General features: G+C 43.0%; 1 protein-coding gene across 2 annotated transcripts in view; it reads right to left on the bottom strand.

The window, feature by feature from the left end:
* The window catches only part of PLD1 (phospholipase D1), a 301,509-nt gene that overhangs the window by 208,225 nt on the left and 70,487 nt on the right, over positions 1–22,797 (bottom strand). The window contains exon 2 of one of the 2 annotated variants that reach the window (XM_029615277.1): positions 6,519–6,608. The exons of the other annotated variant lie outside the window; for it this stretch is intronic. The gene's annotated coding sequence lies outside the window, so the exon portion shown is untranslated. The remainder of the gene's footprint in view (positions 1–6,518; positions 6,609–22,797) is intronic. 2 annotated transcript variants of the gene reach the window in all.

Below are 22,797 nucleotides of genomic sequence, written 5' to 3'. Positions count from 1 at the left end.
GTGGGTGGAGGGCTCTTCATATTTAAATAAATGGGAATGGTTGGGGCGGGTTTCTTTTCTTTTTTTTTTTTATCTGTGCATTTTTTTACCACCCTTCCAAAAAAAACAAAACAAATTTTGTAGGCTTTCCTTTCATTTCTTTTAATTCCTGAAATGCCATGAAATAGGAAGTATCATCTTTATTTCCTGTTTCGTTGCAAATGACTTCCCATCCCTACTGCTTTCCGCCACTCACCCCCTATTCAGCTCCTTAAGACTTCTCTTCACGGACAAGCTCAGCTCCCCTCTGACTTTGTGAGTCTCCCTCTTCTGCAGGTTTGGATCACTTCTGGCTCTGCCCAGGCCCTTCTGTTTTTTTCTGGAACCGCGCTGCCTCCCCTCCTCTCGCGGCTTCTCCTCCCGACCCTCACAGATTCCAGACCAGAGCCAATCCCAGGCCTGCACTCTGTCATCTGCATGCCCTTGAGCTCTGGCAACTCAGCGGTCAGCATCTTACCGGCTCCAGCCAGGAAACCCCAGAGGCAACTGCTGCCTCCTGTGGGATATAACAGGGGATTTGTGATGAAGGGGAGCGGGATTCCCTTCAGTTCTAGCCCAGATCGCAGCACCTCTCAATACTGGAGCTGACAAGAGAAAGCCATTTTTAAGAGAGAGATTATCAGCCCATAGCACTGCTTGTGACCACAACCTCCCAGTTAAAAATGTATTTACCCTGGTGATTGCAGGGCTGGGAGAAAAGGGTAGATGCCATCTGCCCCCCCCCCCCCCCCCCCCATCTCAGCTGGCAGCAATATCTTCACCGAACAGTTTTCCAACCTTTTTGTCTGTAGTTTGAATTTCTCTACTGTCTCTGCTTCGTCTCTGCTTTCTCTTAGTTTCCTCTCTGCCTCCTCATTTCTTTTCTGGTCTTCCTCACGTGTCTTTATCATTTCTGTTTTTTTTAACTCCATGTGTATATTTATCTCTGTCCACTAGCTGACTCTCCATAGCTCATTATCATCTCTCAACTCCTCCCAGTCTCACCCCATCCTGCCATCCCTCTCCTCACCCCTTCATTACTCTTCCCTCCACCATGATCCCCTCTCTTCTCACAACACCTCTCTTGGTTTACTTCCCATATCAGCCCCCTCCTCTCTGTCTCATACAGCTCCTTTTCCAGACCTTGTCACCTCTCTCCCCCTCTTTTGTTCCCTTCACCTATCACCATGTCCTCTCTCCCACCTTGTATCCCCCCTTCTTGCTTGTTTCAACTCTTTTCCCTTGTCCCCTTTCTCAGCTCCTCTCCCAGCCACTCTCACCCTCTGAGCCTGCATCTACTTCCTCTCCCTCAGCTCCACTATGAGCCCCTCTTCCCCTGGCAATTCCTTTCCCCCCTCTTCCTCTCCCAGCAGTTCCGGCAGCTTCCTTTCACCCCGCTGTAACTCATTTGTCTGTATTTCCCCTTTCCTCTGTCCTTCTGTCAGCAGCCCTCCCTATCTCCGCTGCAGCGCAGAAAGCCCGCCTGTCCTACACTGCTGGCACTCTCTGATGCCCCCTGATCAGACACTTCACAGCCAGCCCATAGGCTGCAGGGGGAGGCAGGAGCGCTTCCTTACTGCCCATCCAGCACATATGACAAGGACAGTGACAGACTTCAAAAAAGCCATGGGATAAACATAAAGGATCTCTGGGAGGAAGAGAATGGTACTGGGGTAACTGTGAAGCCTTCACTGAGCGACAGTTGCAGCCCAGGGCAGCAGCGATACCACTGCACTGTGCTTTCCTGGAAGGCATGGGGAAACCTGCATAGAGCAGGGTTGCAACCTTAAAGGGGACTCGAGTGTATGATCATTGGAGAGAACTGAATCAGGGAGAATCATCCATATTTATTTTTCTGAATTTATCAGTTTCTTTCAGCTTAGTAAATCGTGCAATCCAATTAAAAAGGTGGCAAGAGCAAGGCTTGGCATGAAGGTGCTCCAATGGCTCAGATCTTTCCTTGTAGGAAGAACAGAGAAGGTGGCTCTGGATGGTTGCATTTCTAGTTCATGGCCTCTATCTTCCAAAAGGTGTTGCATATAGGGAAAAAAGGTTATATTCACTTTCGAATAATAGAAGGACTAGGGGGCATTCCATGAAGTTAGCAAGTAGCACATTTAAGACTAATCGGAGAAAATTCTTTTTCACTCAACGCACAATAAAGCTCTGGAATTTGTTGCCAGAGGATGTGGTTAGTGCAGTTAGTGTAGCTGGGTTCAAAAAAGGTTTGGATAAGTTCTTGGAGGAGAAGTCCATTAATGGCTATTAATCAATTTTACTTAGGGAATAGCCACTGCTATTAATTGCATCAGTAGCATGGGATCTTCTTAGTGTTTGGGTAATTGCCAGGTTCTTGTGGCCTGGTTTTGGCCTCTGTTGGAAACAGGATGCTGGGCTTGATGGACCCTTGGTCTGACCCAGCACGGCAATTTCTTATGTTCTTAAGTTCCACAAGCTTCTGTGCTTGCTGCATTCCTTTTTAGCATCTGTATATATCCCCTAGGATCCACTGTCAGGAAACAAGGGGTTACAGTTATTGATTTATGCAGATGACATCCAAATTTACTTACCATCAGGGGAGGCTGAAACAAGGGCAGTTGGGAGTTTAAATGCTTGTCTACGTGAAATTGTTAAATGGATGAGGACAAATCAATTGAAGTTAAAGCCTAAGGGGGTCGGAGGTCTGATGGGTCAGCAGCAAGACATTCAGAGGGTCATTTAAGCCTTCTCTGAGGGTAAAACAGTGCTTTACCCAGGCAAACAGACTCTTGGAAGTTGCCAGCCTGGTATGTGGCTAAAAGCTTGCTCGTAAGGCTGCGAAGCTCGTACTGCAGTAGGGGAAAGGCGTTCTTGGAAGGGGGTGGGGTTTGGAGCTACGCACCTACTTTTGTATTTTCAAACGTGGGCATACATTTGTACTCAGAAAATGTATCTGCACATGACTGCAGGAGCAAATGCGCATGGGTACATTTCCTTAGACAATTTGCAAACGTGAAAGTATGCTCATGCATTCACTTTTAAAAAATTTGTTATCCCACCCTATCTGCTTTTCTAGGCAGGTGACGACGTAAACATTCACAGATCATTGTTTGCATAACACTAGACAGAGACAGAAACTGAGAACAAAGTCTGTGGGCAAAAAGCAGCCATGGACTTTGCTGATACGTGGCCAGTCTGAAAATTACCTCTTAAAGATTTTGACGAATTGCTGATATGGGGCCAGGGAAATGTTAAAACCTCCAAAAAGTAAAGTGAAGTGAGAAATCTGGGTGTTATTTTACGTCTGAAACCAAATAATGGGGGCTGATGTAATCAAACCCATGCTAAAATCCCCTCCCCGACCAGGAACCCCTGCCAAAGAAGACCTTACTTCCTCCAGTGGGGCTGTTCCCTCACTGACAGCCGACTGGTCCTTTCACTGACACATGTCAGTGAAAGGACCAATCCCTTTTCAGAATTCTGAAAGGACAGCCCTTCTGAAAGAGGACTGGTCCCTTCACTAACATGTGACAGTGGAGGGACCAATCGAGAGACAGTGGCGGGGTTTATAAATTAAGTATCAGACATGCTCTAGGGAGCATTCCTGGAAGATCTGTCCCACCTCAAGTACAAACTACATCTAGGGATTACGTGTGCCGAGCAAGGATTTCTACTGTTCTTACATTCGCCATATTTTTAAAGTAACAGCACTACCTCAATTACACCAAATATTTGCTAGACTGGCCCTTAGTGCCTCATTTTCTCTTTTGATTTTATTCTCATTCTCCTTTCTTTTTTTTATAATACATTTTATTAGAACTTTATATTTTTTTGTTGGGGGAATAAAAACTCCTTATGTTATGGCCAAACTGCCATTGCAACATCTCACTTTCCCCGAGTCTGTTCCTTAGCTGTTTTATTCATGTCTATCAGCATGGGGTTCTGTTCGGGATCCAGACAGTGGCGCCCTGATTCACTTTGATTCAGAATATTGGCAGCATTCACCTTGGAATAGCTTTTAGAAAGTTTATGCGCTAACCTTAATTAGTTTGTTTGTCTTGCCTGCTTGTTGGATTATCTAAAAAATGCTCTGGCAGACACTGCTGCTGGAAAGTAAATATATTACGATCAATCAAAAAGGTCCGTTTTCATGGGAAGATTACATGGTCCTTGCCTAGCATGAATAGGTTATTCACAGTGGAAGGTCTGGGTGTGATGATGAAGTAAGAAACCACAAGATCCTGACGAATATTTCTCCAAAAGAAAAGCGGCATTACAGAATCGGGGGGAGACAGTGTAACATCCTGACTCAGCCGGCAGACTGTTTGAGAAAGAAAACTGCTGGTTTTATCAGACTAAAAGCGCCAGGGTATTACTTTGACCAGCTACAACAATTCCAAGGGTGAGTTTTGTTTCCACAGCAGAGAAGAAAAGATGTGTACAGCAGCTTCATCCAGCTGGCTTGGCTTGAAGTGAATAGGTTCTCCTCAGGCAAAAAGAGGACTGATGGCGCGGCAGTAACGTTCAGTGTTACTGAGAGGAAGCTGGATCAGAGACAAGCCTGGACTTCCGAGTTTCAGGCCTATTTAGGCTGGCTGCCAGATGGGTCTGTCTCCCACGTTCTGTTGTTGGAAAAATCATGACAACTAGCCCTGGGAATCTTACAGAGGACGTGCCTCCCATTTCTGTGAAGAAGCATAAGCTCATCTATGGGGGAGATGTAATAGAGAGTTATAAAATTTTGAGTGGAGCAGAACGGGTAAACGCAAATCAGTTGTTTATTCTTTCAAAAAAGAACTATTTTTTAATTTTTATCTTTATTTTTTTTTAATTTGGAGTTTATATTCTGCTTTTCGCACTTTTTTTCAGTACTTCAAAGCAGATTACATTCAGGTACTGTATGTATTTCCTTATCCCTTACAATAAGTTTGTACCTGAGGCAATGGAGGGTAAAGTGACTTGCCCAGGGTCGGGGGACACTCCATGAAGTTACCAAGTAACAAATAGGAGAAAATATTTTATACTCACTCAATGTACAATTAAGTTCTGGAATTCATTGCCAGAGGATGTGGTAAAGGCAGTTAGCGCAGCTGGGTTTAAAAAAAGTTTGGACAAGTTCCTGGAGGCAAAAAACATAAATTGCTATAAATCTGGTAGACTTGACAAAAGCCACTGCTTATCTCTGACCGTAAGCAGCGTGTTTGGGGTCCTGCAAGGTACTTGTGACCGGGATTGGCCACTGTTGGAAACAGGATACTGGGTTTGGTCTAACTTAGTACAGTGGTTCTTATATTAACTCTTTACTGCATGCAATTACACTTGAGTCAGCAAGATAAGAGTCTATGTATAGAGAGCCTAAAGGATCTCTGCTGAAGAAGATTGTTCCATTGTTAACAGGGGGCACAGGAATAGTGACATTGTTGGGTAGTAACTCCCCCATGTGGGAGACTGGAATGGTGAGCCCCCGGAGTATATAAAGCCATGCCACCATCTTAGGGTGTGGATTTTTAGTTAACCCTGGTAAGGGCAGCATGACTTTATGCTGGCACCTTTGTGTTTATTAGGAAAGGAGCCTTCGGCCTCGACGAGGCCTAGGTATGGAAAGGTAGAAAGGGTGCCTTTACCTAGCCTCATCATGCCTTTCTGGAGACCTTTTGATTTTCAGAGAAAGACTTTTTTCCACCCTTCCTTTCTCTAGTTTTGGTTTCCTTTTTTCCCTAAGGATTTTATTTTTACTGCCCGTCCGAGTACCCTAGGACCCAGGGGCTCAATTTCTTTCATCTAGAGGTGTCTCTCAGCCATGAGAGCATGGGCGGACTATCGTAAGTCCTGCTGGAGGAATGGATCTGGGTCTATTCCTGAGGAGAGTGAGAAGAGCTGTGCCACCCATCCAGTGTTAACCACGTCTACATCATCAAGATGTTGAGAGGAGCATGGCGGCACCCTCCTGGTATCAGTGAGGGACGAGAGGAAAAGCAGTAAGAACTCTGAATAATTAGACTTAAGGTATGAAAACTAACGCTTTACTTAAGTGAATCTAAATTGAGAAAAATTCATCCTATCCACCAAATTCTGGGAGGAAGCTCCAAAACTGCCCCATTAATTGAAATGGAGCAGAAATAAGAAACATTCATTGGCATCAGTAACAAGAATAAAATTAACTGAAGGCTTAAAGTCACAGATTTATTATAAGAACCAGAGCTGTCAAACTGTAAATACCAAGAATTTGTAACTGAATATACCAACTTTCCCTCTCTAATCAGTACAAATTAAACTGGAAACCAAATCAGCATCCAGCGGGATTATTGTTGCTGTTTACAAGAGACTTGAATATTAAACAATGCTCAGGGCCCAGGAAGCAAAGTCATCTCCCCCCATCTCACAACAGGGAATCTTGGACAACAGATTGAATTAACAAGCACCAGGAGAGGAGGTTAACAATTGAACTCCTTATGTGAGGCGTGGTCTTTGGGGTCCTGTGATGGAACATTAGCCCAGGGGTTATGTGTATGCGTACGCACCTTATTACAAAAGCAGTCTCTCTGCTCCTCCCGCGTGTCCAGGGGTCCCCCCAAGATGATCAGCAGTTTTCGCCCAGTACCATGGATTTCCTGAGAAACACAAACACGCCTACTAGTAGCATTCATTTTTTATGTTTATTGTGCCCGGGAGCTGGCAGCAGGATTCCCAGCCGCCGCAAAGCCAGATGTTAATAAAGTGATGGCTGCCAAGCAAAAATCATTGGGACAGTTTGCAAGAAACCTGATTTTAGAGAACCCAGCAGGCACCTCTCACAGATACAGTCCACAGAGTCACTAGATAAAGGGCCCTCCTGAAGGAAAGCAGGGAGAATGGGAAGGGCATATAAGACAATATATTGGCTCTCACACCTTATGTATTCCGGGTACCCAAATTGTAAACAATATCCCAAAGTACTGGTACACCTGGTACTTTCTTCAAATATTGAGGAATAGCTATTATCTCACAATAATTTTGTAGGACCACTGCTCATAGGGTCAAGGTATTTTTACCAGACTCTTTGTCATTGTTTCTGGTCCAATTTACTTTATATATTTTTTTCAAAACATTTTTTTTTTTTTTTATGATTTTTTGTGAAGGAGAACTAAGGCTAAGGAAGTCTATGAATCTATCCGACCTGTTTGGCAACAGTGGTTAATTAACTAGTAAGTAGGAGAGGGGAGGGATTTCCGCTTCCAGCTCTTTAAAAGCCATCCGGTGCGAGCCATGTTTTAAAGAAAGGCGATTCCAAGCTGGGATCGTGTCTACAAAAATGGATGGATGCAGCTATTGAACACTTCATACTGGTTTTGATTGTCACGGAATAATATGAAAGTTTTTGTCCCCTGAAGCAGGACCTCAAGAGTGGGGGTCCGAAACGCGATCGTGTTGGGCCATGCAGATAAGTACTTTTGCTGAATTAATTGTTATCGGGATTGAGAAAAGTGACAGCTTAGAGACTTTCAAATGTGACTTTTTTGGAGTTTCACCAGCGTGATATAAAATTACAAAAAATCATAAAAAAAAAAAATGTTTTGAAAAAAATATATAAAGTAAATTGGACCAGAAACCATGAAAAAGAGTCTGGTAAAAATACCTTGACCCTATGAGCAGTGGTCCTACAAAATTATTGTGAGATAGTAGCTATTCCTCAATATTTGAAGAAAGTACCAGGTGTACCAGTACTTTTGGATAAGGGCATATAAGAGACAGAAGGAGAGTCCTTCTGAAAGTCATTTCTGTGGGTAAGACACTGCTTTAGCTACAAAAACAGACTTGTAGAAAATTGCCTGCCCTATATGCACATTAAAAAGCCACTAAGCACAGGTTTTTACCCACAGCAGGGACAGGGTTGCCAATCGTCTCCAGATCCACTCAACAGGGTTCATCCAGGCTTGGGTTAGCCCCACTGCATGCAGGGACTCATAGTCTAAGGGAATACAACAGGGGGGCCAGAACCACAAGTCCCTGCATGCAATGGGGTAAACCTAGGCTTGGATCAACCCCACTGGGCAAAACTGGAGCCAGCTGGCCACCCTAGCAAGGGAGAATGCATTCTAGTTGGGCCTGGGGCAGGGTTTGGAAATGCGCCCATAATTTTTACGATGCGAATGTATGCGTGCGTAGTTTTAGTCAGAAAAATGGCCTGCACAAAGCAGCAGGTGTAAATGCGTGCGGGTGATTTTCCTTAGCCCATTTTCAAAATGAAAAGTACGCGTGAACTTTCACTTTCAAAGCTCCCGAGTGACCCAGTTCCTGAAGGAAGGCTTTTTGGTCAGTCTTGGTTTTGAACTTGCATCCCAAAGCATGGTGGTATCTGTATTCTGCCCACTGCAATTAGCATTGCAGGTCCCAGAATGCATCAGGATAGGGCTCTCAGAAATCCAGGCCTGACCTGAAAACCTCCCTGCTGGAACTGGGAAACTTGTCAGCTCTGCACTTTGAAAATAAAGCACCCAAGGGTACAAAGTACTTCATCGTCTTTGCAGAGGGGTTGCCCAACTGGCTCCAGATTTTCAGAACAAGACTAATCCAGTTCTGGTTTTAGCCTGCAGCATGCATGGACTTGCAAATTGATTTAGTCATTTTTAAGAATTTATATCCCGCATGATCCAAACTATTCAGTGGGTTATAATAGCAACATACATAATAAAATTCACAAAAACAAGTAAAAATAGAAATATAAAGCATAAGACCGATTTAAAAAAAAACAAACTGCAATAAAGATTCTGTTAAAAATTGTAAAAAATCATTTTGACAAAGCAATGCAAAAGCTGTAAGCAGATTTCCTTTTCAATGCAATAGGGCAATGTTAGGCAACTCCAGTCCTAGAGTGCCAAAAAGAGATCTGGTCTTCAGGCTAAGAACATAACATGAAGTTAGCAAGTAGCTCATTTAAAACAAATCGAAGAAAATTCTTTTTCACTCCGCGCATAATTAAGCTCTAGAATTAATTGCCAGAGGATGTGGTTATAGCAGTTAGTGTAACTGGGTTTAAAAAAGGTTTGGGTAAGTTCCTTGAGGAAAAATCCATAAACTGCTATTACAGTAATTAATAGGGATGTGCATCGTTTTTTTGACGGATGAAAATATTGTACGATATTTTCTAATACGTCATGTATTGGTGTTATAAACCCCAGCCGTGGGCAACTGTGGCTGGCCCCCCTACCTTCCTCCGCGGCGTCGAGGTCACCACCGGCGCCTCAGCGTCGGCGGAGAGACGTCTCCCTGGCTGGCCCTGCTTCTCCTCCTCGGGGCAGTTCCCCTGATCGAGTCCCTGCCTTGCTCCCCGGTGGGAGGGGCGCCGTTCGGGCTCCTCTTCGCGGCATCAGGCCGCCCTGCCTCACTTCCAGGATCGGGCCTTCCCCTAGGCGTGAGGCCGTACCTCCTGCCTGCTCTTATAGGGACCTCGTCACCTTAACTAGTCCCAGCTGCAACAGATAGGGCAGGCTTAGGGGAGTATATAGGAGACTTCCTTTTTCCTGCTCTTCGACTTGGCAACTAGTCTGCTCACTCCTGTGAGTCTTCTGGTGCCTCTAGTATCAGGACCTCTGTCTCTGTTCCTGAACGAGCCTTGGTGCTTGACTTCGGACTGGCAAGCGGTGATTCTTGGTGATTGACTTCGGACTGGCAAGCGGTGATTCTTGGTGATTGACTTCGGACTGGCAAGCGGTGATTCTTGGTGATTGACTTTGGACTGGCAAGCGGTGATCCTATGGTATTGGACTTCGGACTGGCAAGCGGCGATCCTCTGGTATTGGAACTCGGACTGGATCATGACGAGTCTTCCTTCTTCAAGGGCCACTTGTCCCAGTGGTCCGGGCCCCTACGGGCTCCTCCCGGGGGGATTACGGGCTTCCAAGGGTGAAGATCCAGCTGGCCTTGCTTCCTCGTCTTGAAACCTCTTCCTCTCAAGCTTCGCCTAAGTCCCAGCATTCCGGGTCTCTACGGGCTCCTCCTGGGGGGACCACGGGCTTCCAAGGGTGAAGATCTACTGGTTTCCACTTCGCCTCAGCCTCGCCATTCGATGGAGGACCCCAGGGAGTCGCTTCCTCGGGTAGTACCAACTCCTCCTCAGACCAGGGTTCACATCCTCTCAACGTTCACAACTGGGGGTCCCTGAAAATGATAGGAAAACCCCACAAAATGTTCGTGTGGTTTTCTTATCATTTGGGGGGGGGGGGGGAGAAAGGGCACACAGGAAAAAACCCCAAACCCACCCAGACCCTTTAGATCTAATTATTTACAATCCCCCACCCTCCCAACCCTCCCCAAACTTTCCTAAAGCATCTGGTAGTCCAGCAGGGGTCCCGGGAGCGATCTCCCGCTCTCGGGTCGTCGGCTGCCACTAATCAAATTGGTGCCAATGGCCCTTTGCCCTTACCATGTGACATGGATGGTCCATTGCTCCTACCATTTGATAGGGGCTGGCCAATGGCACTGATAGGCCCTGTCACATGGTAAGGGCAAAGGGCCACCGGCGCCATTTTGTTTACTGGCAGCCGACGGCCTGAGAGCGGGAGATCGCTCCCGGACCCCCGCTGGACCACCAGGTACTTTAGGAAAGTTTTGGGGTGGGGGTCGGGAGAGTGGGGGATTGTAAATAATTAGATTTAAAGGGTCGGGGTGTGGGGTTTTTTTTCGGCTCTGGACAGCTGAAAAAAAAATCCGTCCGGACCACAGGAAACGGAATTTCCTGCGGGTCCACGATACCAAAACCGGAACCGATTCCGGCACATGATTCACATCTCTAGTAATTAATAAGCAATAGTAGCTTGTGATTTATCTAATGTTTGGGTACTTGCCAGGTACTTATGACTTAGACTGGCCACTGTTGGAAACAGGAAACTGGGCTTGATGGACCCTTGGTCTGACCCAGTATGACATGTTCTTAGGATATCCTCAAAGAATATGCATGAAGTATATCTGCATCACTGTCTCCACTGGATCCACATATATCTTGTCATATTCATTGTGGATGTCCTGAACACCAGACCTGTTTGTAGTACTCCAGGACCAGAATTGCCTACCCCTGCAATAGGAACATTGGAAACACAAGTCCCTGCAAGCAAACCAGGACTGGATCAGCCTGTCCTGAAAATCTGGAGCCAGTTGGCAACTCTACTTTGTAGATATGCAGCCAATCTGAAAATTACCTTCTAAGTTGTGCTTTGGGGGACTCTTACAAGTGACACTTCCCCATATTTTGTGGATTTTTTAAATAAATAATCATTGAACTTTTGTTCTTGCATTATCAATTTTGCTATGGTGTGCACAGATGTGCACAATTTATTCTATGCAACTCACTGCAAAATGTGTGACAGCCAAGGAGAAAGAAGGTCAGACAGACAGGCTGGATTCATTTCATTCAGGGCTCCTCTGATAATTCAGGCTAATGTAAAGTACATTTGCAGTAATAAAAGCAATTCTGCCAAAATGAGACCTATAGCGTGACATTTTACTCTGAAATTCCATGCTCACATTTTTACAGTATATTCGTTGGTCCCACTTTATATAATTCTGCAGAATGCGGGTCAGATAAAGGAAGCACGACTTGGAGACATAGCAGGTCATGGGGTAGCCAGGTTGGAACCTACAGGCTACAACTCTCCAAAACCAAATGGATTGTTGGTGGTGGCTAGCTATAGTCAGCAAGGCTACTTAGATCTAGGTGGCTACACGTTTGGTCAACAGCCTCACGAATTTTGGTGATAGTTTAGATTATTACAAAGCTTTAAAGGTAAAACCTGGAGGGAGGAGACTCTGGTTGTTGATTAAGTTGGGAACTTGTATGCTTATCTACCCAGGATGACAGACATCCATAAGAACGTAACAATGTAAGATTCGCCATACTGACTGAGACCAAAGGTCCATTAAGCCCAGTATCCTGTTTCCAGCAATATCCAATCCAGGTCACAATAAAATCGACAGATCCCATGCTGTTTATTCCAGGATAAGCAGTAGATTTCCCCAAGTTTACCTTAATAATGGTTTATGGACTTTTCTTCCAGGAACTAGTCCAAACATTTTTTAAACCTAACTATACAAACAGATGTTACCACATCTTCCAGAAACAAATTCCAGAGTTTAATTATATCTTCTCATATTTGTCTAAATATATTACCTAGTAACTTCATTGCATGTCCCCTAATCTTTGTACCTTTTGAAAGAGCAAACAACCAATTTGCATGTACCCATTCCAATCCACTCATTATTTTATAGACCTCCATCATATCTCCCCTCAGCCGTCTCTTCTACAAGCTGAAGAGCCCTAATCTCTTTAGCCTTTCCTCATAGGGGAATTGTTTCATCCCCTTTATCATTTTGGTTGTCTTTCTCTGTACCTTTTCTAATTCTGCTATATCTTTTTGGAGATGCAGTGACACACTGTTATAATGTCTCATTCATTTCCATTAAAGTCAATGAGAGCAATGCATCCTATGTTGGTCTCATATTGGGGTTTTCTGGCCAAGTTTAATTAAACTTGAAGGCAGGCATCAGTAGCTAAGGGAAAGCACTCAAATAGAAGGACCAGGGAGCACGGCATGAAGTTAGCAAGTAGCTCATTTAAAACAAATCGAAGAAAGTTCTTTTTCACTCAGTGCATAGTTACGCTCTGGAATTGATTGCCAGAGGATGTGGTTACAGCAGTTAGTGTAACTGGGTTTAAAAAAGGTTTGGATAAGTTCCTAGAGGTTAAATCCATAAACTGCTATTACAGTAATTAATAAGCAACAGTAGCTTGTGATTTATCTAATTTTTGGGTACTTGCCAGGTACTTGTGACTTTGATTGGCCACTGTTGGAAACAGGATACATAAGAACATAAGAAAATGCCATACTGGGTCAGACCCAAGGGTCCATCAAGCCCAGCATCCTGTTTCCAACAGTGGCCAATCCAGGCCATAAGAACCTGGCAAGTACCCAAAAACTAAGTCTATTCCATGTTACCATTGCTAATGGCAGTGGCTATTCTCTAAGTGAACTTAATAGCAGGTAATGGACTTCTCCTCCAAGAACTTATCCAATCCTTTTTTAAACACAGCTAAACTAACTGCACGAACCACATTCTCTGGCAACAAATTCCAGAGTTTAATTGTGCGTTGAGTAAAAAAGAACTTTCTCCGATTAGTTTTAAATGTGCCCCATGCTAACTTCATGGAGTGTCCCCTAGTCTTTCTACTATCCGAAAGAGTAAATAACCGATTCACATCTACCCGTTCTAGACCTCTCATGATTTTAAACACCTCTATCATATCCCACCTCAGTCGTCTCTTCTCCAAGCTGGAAAGTCCTAACCTCTTTAGTCTTTCCTCATAGGGGAGTTTTTCCATTCCCCTTATCATTTTGGTAGCCCTTCTCTGTACCTTCTCCATCGCAATTATATCTTTTTTGAGATGCGGCGACCAGAATTGTACACAGTATTCAAGGTGCGGTCTCACCATGGAGCGATACAGAGGCATTATGACATTTTCCGTTTTATTCATCATTCCTTTTCTAATAATTCCCAACATTCTGTTTGCTTTTTTGACTGCCGCAGCACACTGAACCGACAATTTCAATGTGTTATCCACTATGACACCTAGATCTCTTTCTTGGGTTGTAGCACCTAATATGGAACCCAACATCGTGTAATTATAGCATGGGTTATTTTTTCCCTATATGCATCACCTTGCACTTATCCACATTAAATTTCATCTGCCATTTGGATGCCCAATTTTCCAGTCTCACAAGGTCTTCCTGCAATTTATCACAATCTGCTTGTGATTTAACTACTCTGAACAATTTTGTGTCATCTGCAAATTTGATTATCTCACTCGTCGTATTTCTTTCCAGATCATTTATAAATATATTGAACAGTAAGGGTCCCAATACAGATCCCTGAGGCACTCCACTGTCCACTCCCTTCCACTGAGAAAATTGTCCATTTAATCCTACTCTCTGTTTCCTGTCTTTTAGCCAGTTTGCAATCCACGAAAGGACATTGCCACCTATCCCATGACTTTTTACTTTTCCTAGAAGCCTCTCATGAGGAACTTTGTCAAACGCCTTCTGAAAATCCAAGTATACTATATCTACCGGTTCACCTTTATCCACATGTTTATTAACTCCTTCAAAAAAGTGAAGCAGATTTTTGAGGCAAGACTTGCCCTGGGTAAAGCCATGCTGACTTTGTTCCATTAAACCATGTCTTTCTATATGTTCTGTGATTTTGATGTTTAGAACACTTTCCACTATTTTTCCTGGCACTGAAGTCAGGCTAACCGGTCTGTAGTTTCCCGGATCGCCCCTGGAGCCCTTTTTAAATATTGGGGTTACATTTGCTATCCTCCAGTCTTCAGGTACAATGGATGATTTTAATGATAAGTTACAAATTTTTACTAATAGGTCTGAAATTTCATTTTTTAGTTCCTTCAGAACTCTGGGGTGTATACCATCCGGTCCAGGTGATTTACTACTCTTCAGTCTGACCCAGTATGGCATTTCTTATGTTCTAAACCAAGAATGGGAAGAAGTGGCACCAACAATGGCATGTATGGCCAAGGCATCATGAGAGTGGCAAAAGCATCATGAACATTGGCTAGAACACAGACACCATGAGAAGAGCAGAGAGAACTAACAGCAGAGGCATCAACACTGAAATAACCAGAAAAGGAGTATAGGGCACAAATAACAGTGTCATTAACACCCTAAGACACTGAGGGGCAAGGCAAGACACAAACAACCCAAGGTACCAAAAGAGGGGCAAAAATCACCAACAACAGTGATATTAAGTCTCTAAGACACCAAGAAATGGGCAAAATCAGTCCATGAATATCCCAAGGCACTAAGAGAAGGGAAAATCGCACAAAAAGGGGCATGAAGACCCCAAGGAACCCAAACATAGGAAAATGACACAAGCAGTGATACGAATACCTCAAGGTACAGAATGAGGAATACGGTAACAAGCACAGCGCCAACAGCATCCCAAGACACTGGGTGAGGGGTAAGGCATCAAGGAGACTGGCATCAGTAAAGCAAGGTGCTGAACCTAGCAAGAGGCAGGGCATGAGGAACAGGTATGGTGGTGGACAGCAGCCGCAGCTGCTAGACTCCATGATTTCAAGGCATCCGGGGAGGAGAAGGATTTTCTTATTTTTTGAAATAAAGTTGGGGGTTACTCCAGTATAACCAGGAGAAAGGCAGAGCACATGAGCAGGCCGGGCAGCAACAGTGACACAAACAGCAGCAGCAGCAGCAGCAAGGCTCCAAGATACTAAGTTACCTAGACAAGGGATGGGGGACAAGAAGATTTTTCTTTTTGGAGCCAAAAGACTCCAGTAAAACCAGAGACTGGCAGGACAAAAGGAGCAGATCGGGCAGCGGCAGTATGAATGGCAACTTGAAACCCAGCAAAGTGTGGGCATTTGTTTGGTGTAGCTATGCACATTGTCCTCCTGCCACTGGCATGGAAATTCAGGAAAACCAGCAAAGGAAGGTTTATCTTAAGACAAAAACAACTATTTCACCGGCTCCGGTGCCAGCTATGAATGTTGTAGACTCGCGATGTCCCCTGCCATTGAGATTAACTATTCACTAGGCATGTTGGTTAGTGGGTAGCAGAGGAAATGTTAGGTGACCTTGGCAAGGTCCAGCCAGTGGCCTTGTGTGCCCAGTATGCAAACAGGTCTGTATCCATGATCTCAATGGGCTTTGTGAAATATCATGTGACTTTAACATGTGCATGGATCACCTTTACATGAGGTGGAGGGAATACTAATCTGTTTCCAACCTCTGAAGAAGCTATGGTCTGTGGCAGGAGAGTCCACTGTTTTGTGGCCACAGGGTGTCATGGATAAAAGTGGGGGAGGAAGTGATAGCTTTCATGGTGCTGCTGAATTTAACTGTGCTACAAAGGGAGCCTGCTGTCCTCCTGCCACTGGTGTTCCCACTCTTGCACACTAGCCACTAGCTTCTTCTTCCAGTAAGTCAAATTGCAGGACTGAGGGATGATTACTCCCTTTCACCCATGGGTGATACAGGGTGGCCAGCCTTTAAAGATGCAGTTGAGCGAGAGGTTTGAGTTGATTTTGTGGTTGCAGCCGCAAGAAGTCCATGAATACCAGCATCTTCTACTAGTCTCTGTTCCTGCCAGAAATAACTTTTCCTCCACGATACTTATTTATTTTTATTTAAAGGTTCTTTTATACCGAAGTTTAGCTAGAGGTCTTCACTCAAGTTTACAGGTGAAACAATGAATTACAATTGCGAAAACAACTGGTATAACAACAGAACTGGTCTAATAACAAGGATGGTATAATAACAGATTTGGCATAATATGATAAAATAAATATAATATATAATGTATAGTAACTGGTGTGGTATAATACAATATTCTATCAGAAATGGTATATCAACAGTGCTGGTTTAATATCAGAAGTGGAGAGTTTACTGCAACGGGTACGGAATGGTTAAGGTTAAGAGCTTATATAGTAACAGATAGGGATTATCGTCTGATGTGGAGGGATGTCAGATGTAAAGAGATAGTTAAACGCTACTACGTTTAGTCAATCAGTGATAGAATGTAGTGTCCTTTGTGGAGTGGGCGATTAGCCGATCCCGTCTTTGAAGGCTTGTCTGAAAAGCCAGGACTTGAGATCTTTTAAAAAATATTTTAGTGTTGTTTTGTAGTTTTAGGTGTTCGGGTAGCGAGTTCCAGAGGAGGGGCCCTGCTATAGAAAAGGCTTGGTTTCTTACAGTGGTAAGTTTGGCGGTTGAGACTGATGGTATGTTTAGTTGTGATTTGCTTGATGCTCTCGTGTTGCATTGAGGGATGTGTTTCTGGATAATGTTGTTTAGGCTTGTGCTTTCACTGTTGTGTAATGTACTATGTATAATGGATAGAGTTTTATATTCAATTCTCTTTTCTATAGGTAACCAGTGTAGGCTTTTTAGTACCGGAGAGATGTGGTCGGTTCTTTTGTGACCGGTGAGAATTCTGGCTGCTGCGTTCTGTAATAGTTGGAGAGGCCTATCAGGAGTGAGTTACAATAGTCGAAGCTAGTGAATATTAGAGAGTGTAGGATGGTTCTGAATTCGGGGAGATACAGTAGTGGTTTTAGATGTTTGAGGACTATTAGTTAGTAGAAGCCTTCTTTGATTTTCATTGAGATGTGTTTTTTGTAGTTAAGCTCAGGGTCTAATCATATTCCTAAATCTTTCACAATGTCTTTTAATTTGATGATTGTGTTGTCAATTTGTATGTTGTGGTTCATGTTGATTCCAGCGTTTTGTCTTTCCAGTAGAATGCACTCAGTTTTGTCCATGTTAAGACAAAGTTTCATGTAGTTTAGCATGTTTCTTATGATGTCAAGATAGTTGGCTGCGAGTTTCAATGCCTTTTCAAGGGTGTCTGTTACGGAAATGATTAATTGTATATCATCGGTGTACATGTAGTATGTGACGCCGAGGCTTGTGAGGAGCTGGAAAAGAGATAGGAGGTATATGTTAAACAGTGTGGCTGAGAGTGCGGATCCTTGGGGTACTCCTGTCTCGAGAAGTATGGCATCTGATGAGTGGTTGCTGATGGTTACTTTGAAGAATCTGTTTTTTAGGAAAGAAGTGAACCAATCGAGGGTTTTGCCAGATAGACCGATATCAGCTAGTCTGGAGATTAGGCTTCTATGTTCGACCGCGTTGAATGCTGCGGAGAGGTCGAGTAGGATGAGGATGTATCTTTGCCCAGTGTCGAAGCCTCTTATTATCGTGTTTGATAGGTTGAGTAGTAGGGTTACTGTACTATGGTTTTTTCTGAAGCCATGTTGGTTAGGGTGTAAAATGTTATTTGCTTCGAGATGCTTGTTGAGTTGTTTAAGTGCGGCTTTCTCTGTCAGTTTGGCGAGGAGGGGTAAGTTTGAGATTGGGCGGTAGCTGTTCTCGACCGCATGGCTCTTCCTCAGCCCAGCCTCAGTGCCTCCCCGCCAGCCCCCGCTGGAGACAAGCCAGCAGGGGCCGAAGAAATAAAAATCGAGGCCGGCAGAGGCCGAAGAAAAGAAGATCAGCTAGCCCCCGCGGGAGACCAAGCCGGCAGGGACCAAAGAAATGAAGATGGGAGCCTCCCAGCCAGCCCCTGCCGGAGACCAAGCCGGCAGGGGCCGAATAAATTAAAATCAAGGCCGGCGGAGGCCAAAGAAAAGAAGATGCGTGCCGCCCAGCCAGCCCCCATTTGGTCTCCGGTGGGGGCCAAAGAAATTAAAATCGAGGCCGGCAGGGGCCGAAGATATTAAAATCGAGGCCGGAGGAGGCCGAAGAAAAGAAGATGCGCGCCACCCAGCCAGCCCCCGCTTGGTCTCTGGTGGGGGCCGAAGATATTAAAATCAAGGCCGGCGGAGGCCAAAGAAAAGAAGATGCATGCTGCCCAGCCAGCCCCTGCTTGGTCTCCGGTGGGGGGGTCAAAGAAATTAAAATCGAGGCTGGCGGGGGCAAAGATATTAAAATCGAGGTCGGCGAAGGCCGAAGAAAAGAAGATGGGTGCCTCCCAGCCAGCCTCAAGCAGCTGAGACCAAGCTGGAGGGCCGAAGAAATTAAAACCGAGGCCGGCGGGGGCCAAAAAAGTGAACTCCGGTGCTGCTAACCACCGCCGGAGACCAGCTGTTCAGCGGGGGGGTCTTAGATCGGAAGGGTGCTTCTGTGTGTGTATGTGAGAAAGAAACGGTGCTTGTGTGTGTATATGTGTGTGTGTGTGTGTGTGAATGTGAGTAAGGAATGATGCTTCTATGTGTGTGTGTGTATATATGTATGTGTAAATGTGAGAAAGGAATGGTGCTTGTGTGTGTGTTATGTATGTGAGAAAGGAATCTGCCAGTTTAAAAAAAAAAGAAATGTGATAATACATATACCTCAACTTTTGTGCTGGTAGTGCAACTTTTGAAAAGTTGGATGAAAGATGAAATTACTGAATTTTAAGCATCCCTCTTCTGGAAAATAAAATTTAGCAAAGTGGGTAGAGACAAATACTAAAGCAAAAAAAAAAAAAAAATTAAAATATTTAAAATGTTCATCTCAGCAAAATCACAAATTTAAGATACCGATGCCAGGTGGGGTTTGGTTTTTTTTTTTAAGCAAACCACTGGAGTCCCGCAAGGGTCTTCTTTGTCTCCAGTATTATTCAATATTTACCTCCTACCATTGTGTCAAATACTATCCACATTAGATGTCCAATTTAAGATTTATGCGGACGATATACAACTTTTTGTTCTGTATAAATCGTCATGGGCTAATACCATCTCATTATGTAAAATCTATGTAAAAACAATCGAGAAATGGCTAAGTCATAGTAGACTTAAACTTAACACCAAAAAAACATAGCTATTACTGTTAAGTGTGATTGATAATCCCACAAATTGTCCGCCATCAACGATCACATTAGGAAATGAAGTAATTGAAATCAAAAGAATAGCCAGAAATCTAGGAATACAGCTGGATACTAATCTATCTCTCAAAAAACAAAGCGGAAGCCGATCCAGTTGGCTGTGTTAGAGTGAAAACAATAGGAATCGGATGATCAAAAGTAGCCCTTTATTATAACGCCCGACTCTGGCCGAGTTTCGCTCATAGAGCTGCCTCAGGGGCAACTAAAAATGAATAAATATATAAATATCAAAATTTGAAACAACACAATTAAATAATTAAAAACAATAAAACATAAAATACATGGATAGGTGTACATACTCAAATCATAAAATAAAATACATGTATAAGTGTACAAGCCGCATTTTGTGCTGCAGCTCGCTTACTGACAGGATCTCCAATGAGACATCATATTTCTCCTATTCTTTTCAATTTACACTGGCTCCCAATTAAATTCTGTGTGAAATATAAAGTATTATCATTAATTCATTCATTAATTCATGATCCCGATTCAACTTGGTTATGTACCACATTACGACTCTACAAGCCAACCAGAAATTTAAGATCTGCTAGTAAGAATTTACTTGATCTACCCACAATCAGGCTCGCAAGATTAAATATAACCAGAGAGAGAGCGTTTTCTGTGGCGGGCCCCTTACTTTGGAATTCGCTCCCCAATGCTCTAAGACAAATTACTAACCATAAAGAATTCAAAAAAATCGGTAAAAACATACCTATTCAAAGTAGCTTTTGCAGAACATGAAGAAATGAAATCAGTTTGAGATCTCATATATTGTTTCTGTGAATATCCAGCGATTCATATTGCTATAAACTAGTGCACAGTGATTCATATTGCTATAAACTATATGATAAAATTTTGGGAAACCTAGCTTTTATTTTATTTTAAAATTCCGACTTTATTCTGTTTTTGTAAAACATAATATAGTTAATTATTTAATTTAAGAACATATTAGTTAGAATTAGGGTTTAAAGTATACATTGTATTTTTTTTCCTTAACTTTACTTTCTTTCATTTACTTTTTGTGTTTTTATTTTATTTTATTTAATTAGATGTTTTTATTTTTATTTTATTTTATCTGATGTTATTCTAATATTTGTAAACCATTTTGGTCAAATTATTATTTGTGAAAGACAGTATAGAAATCTTTTAAAATAATTAAATAAAAATGAAGACTAGAATAGTTCCAATCTGAAATGGTTTTGCTATTTTTTTTAAGCTTTTAGAAAATGTATATTTTTAAATGACTAAGACTGGAATCTTCCCATTTAAAAGGGAAGTTGACTAAGGATGTCTTTCAGTTCCATATCTCCCACATGAATAATCATATGACTGATAGTTTGAAGAAAGACACTTGCTTTATTGCCTAAAATCGTAAAACAAGAGAAGCTGTACGGTGTGGGTGGCTGTCCCTGGGGAGGACAGAACCTGAAGGAAGAGTGTCATTTCGCCTTCTGATAGGAATGTGGTTTTCTTATTTAATGGTTGGGATCATCACTTTCACTTTTAGTAAAAGTAAAAAATGCTGCAAGTCTGAAAGCAAGGTGCTTCTGTGAGACAGGGAGAGTGCTTCTGTGAGACAGGGAGAGTGCTTCTGTGAGACAAGGAGAGTGCTTCTGTGTGTCAATGTGTGTGCAAGAGAGATGGAGCATGTTTTTGGCTGGCTTGTGGCTGTGAGAGGGCATGTGTATGATTGAGCCTGTTTGTAAGTGAGACAGAACATGTGTGTGATTGAGAGCTTGTGTGTAAGAGGGAGCAAGAGCATTGTGTGATTGAGAGAGACTGGCCAGAGAGGTGACGTGTGAGACTGTGTATGTGTGGTGAGAGGTGAGAGGTGTATGTGTGAGACTGATCAAGGAGATGACTGGTGTGTGTGTGTGTGTGAGAGAGAGAGAGAGAGAGAGAGAGAGACAGAGACAGACTGGTTGGGGAGATGATTGGTGTGTGAGAGACAGAAACTGGTCTTGAGGGTATGGCTGGTGTGTGTGTGTGTGAGAGAGAGAGAGAGAAGAGATTGGTTGTGGTCCCTAAGGAAGAGGACCGTAAGGACAGCTTCAGCAGCTACTGCTGCTTCTGGTGTGGCCTGCAAGGGAAAGGAGTAGGAGAACTGCTGGAGAGGGTAAGTAAAGGTGGCTTTTTAAGTTCATTTTTCTTGATTGACTACCATTTTAATTATTGGGTAGTATGTGATGTGTCTGCTGTTTGAAATATTTTATTGGTGTTTGGTAAATTTTTCAAAATTTGCTTGAGTCTTTAATTATTGGATATTCTATTCATCAGTTGTTTTGAAATTATTTTATTAGTATGATTTTATAATTATGATTCATGATTTATATATCTTGATTTTATTGATTGTTTCATGAGGAATGGTGACATTTTTGTTTTTCCATTGTTGCACTGTATAGAGTCTGGCGTGATATGTTTTACAGTTTAGTTTTTGTCTGCACATTTCTATTTATACTTTATGTGGCTTTATTCTGTATTTGGTGAGAGTTTGTGTTCTGCATACAACTGAGATGAAGCATTCTTTTAGCATGTGGTTTCTCTATAGGGATCTGTAGTAGCTTGGCCTGTTCTGTTTTCCTGATAGGAGGTGTATTGATATTTTAGATTCTGGTATAATATTTATGGTATTCTTTTTCATAGGTGAGGTTGTTATTCTTTGAGTTTTGGCAAATAGTACTATGTTGATACGGGAGGACCATGCCGAAATATAGGGGTGTGTACATATATATGTAAATTATATATGTAAATTATATTGTATATGTAATTGGGTACCCATGGGCCAGTATAGAGAAAAATACCCCGGGCCACTATTTTCCCTCAATCCGCCCCTGGATACTTATTATGTATCACATAATAAGCGATACTTATTATGGGAAAGACCTTGCCCAGGGGGGCTGCTGTTGAACTCAGATCATCCATGGTCTCCTTGAAGGGCTTCAGGACTTGTATCACTTGTTTCATGTGCAACGAATCCTGGTACCCAAGATTGGTCCATACTGATATTGGCATCCAGACACTGAAGAGGTATTTGTTGTTCGACTAACCTCTGCATCATCAGATAGGTGGAAATTCCATCTGTTACCTAACATCCTGTATAAGCTGAAGCTCAGATAGACCAACTGCTTCCTGCTGCTTGTGGAGCTACTGCTTCAAGTCCAAAAAATGCATTGCCTTGCTTCCACCATAGACTTTAATGGGACGAAACCGAATGAGCCACAAAGGATTCTGATATTTTGGGGGCTGCACCCATTTGATTCAGTCAACCCAAACAGAATCAATCATCAACTCATTTGTTACGTTTTTCAGTTTTGATCATCTGAATGCACATCTGTATTATGCGCAGTTTTCACTGTTCAGTATCTGAGCCAG

Source organism: Rhinatrema bivittatum, chromosome 9 (genome assembly GCF_901001135.1).
Source record: "Rhinatrema bivittatum chromosome 9, aRhiBiv1.1, whole genome shotgun sequence".
NCBI classification, from domain to species: domain Eukaryota; kingdom Metazoa; phylum Chordata; class Amphibia; order Gymnophiona; family Rhinatrematidae; genus Rhinatrema; species Rhinatrema bivittatum.
This window is presented reverse-complemented; position numbering and strand designations above follow the sequence as displayed.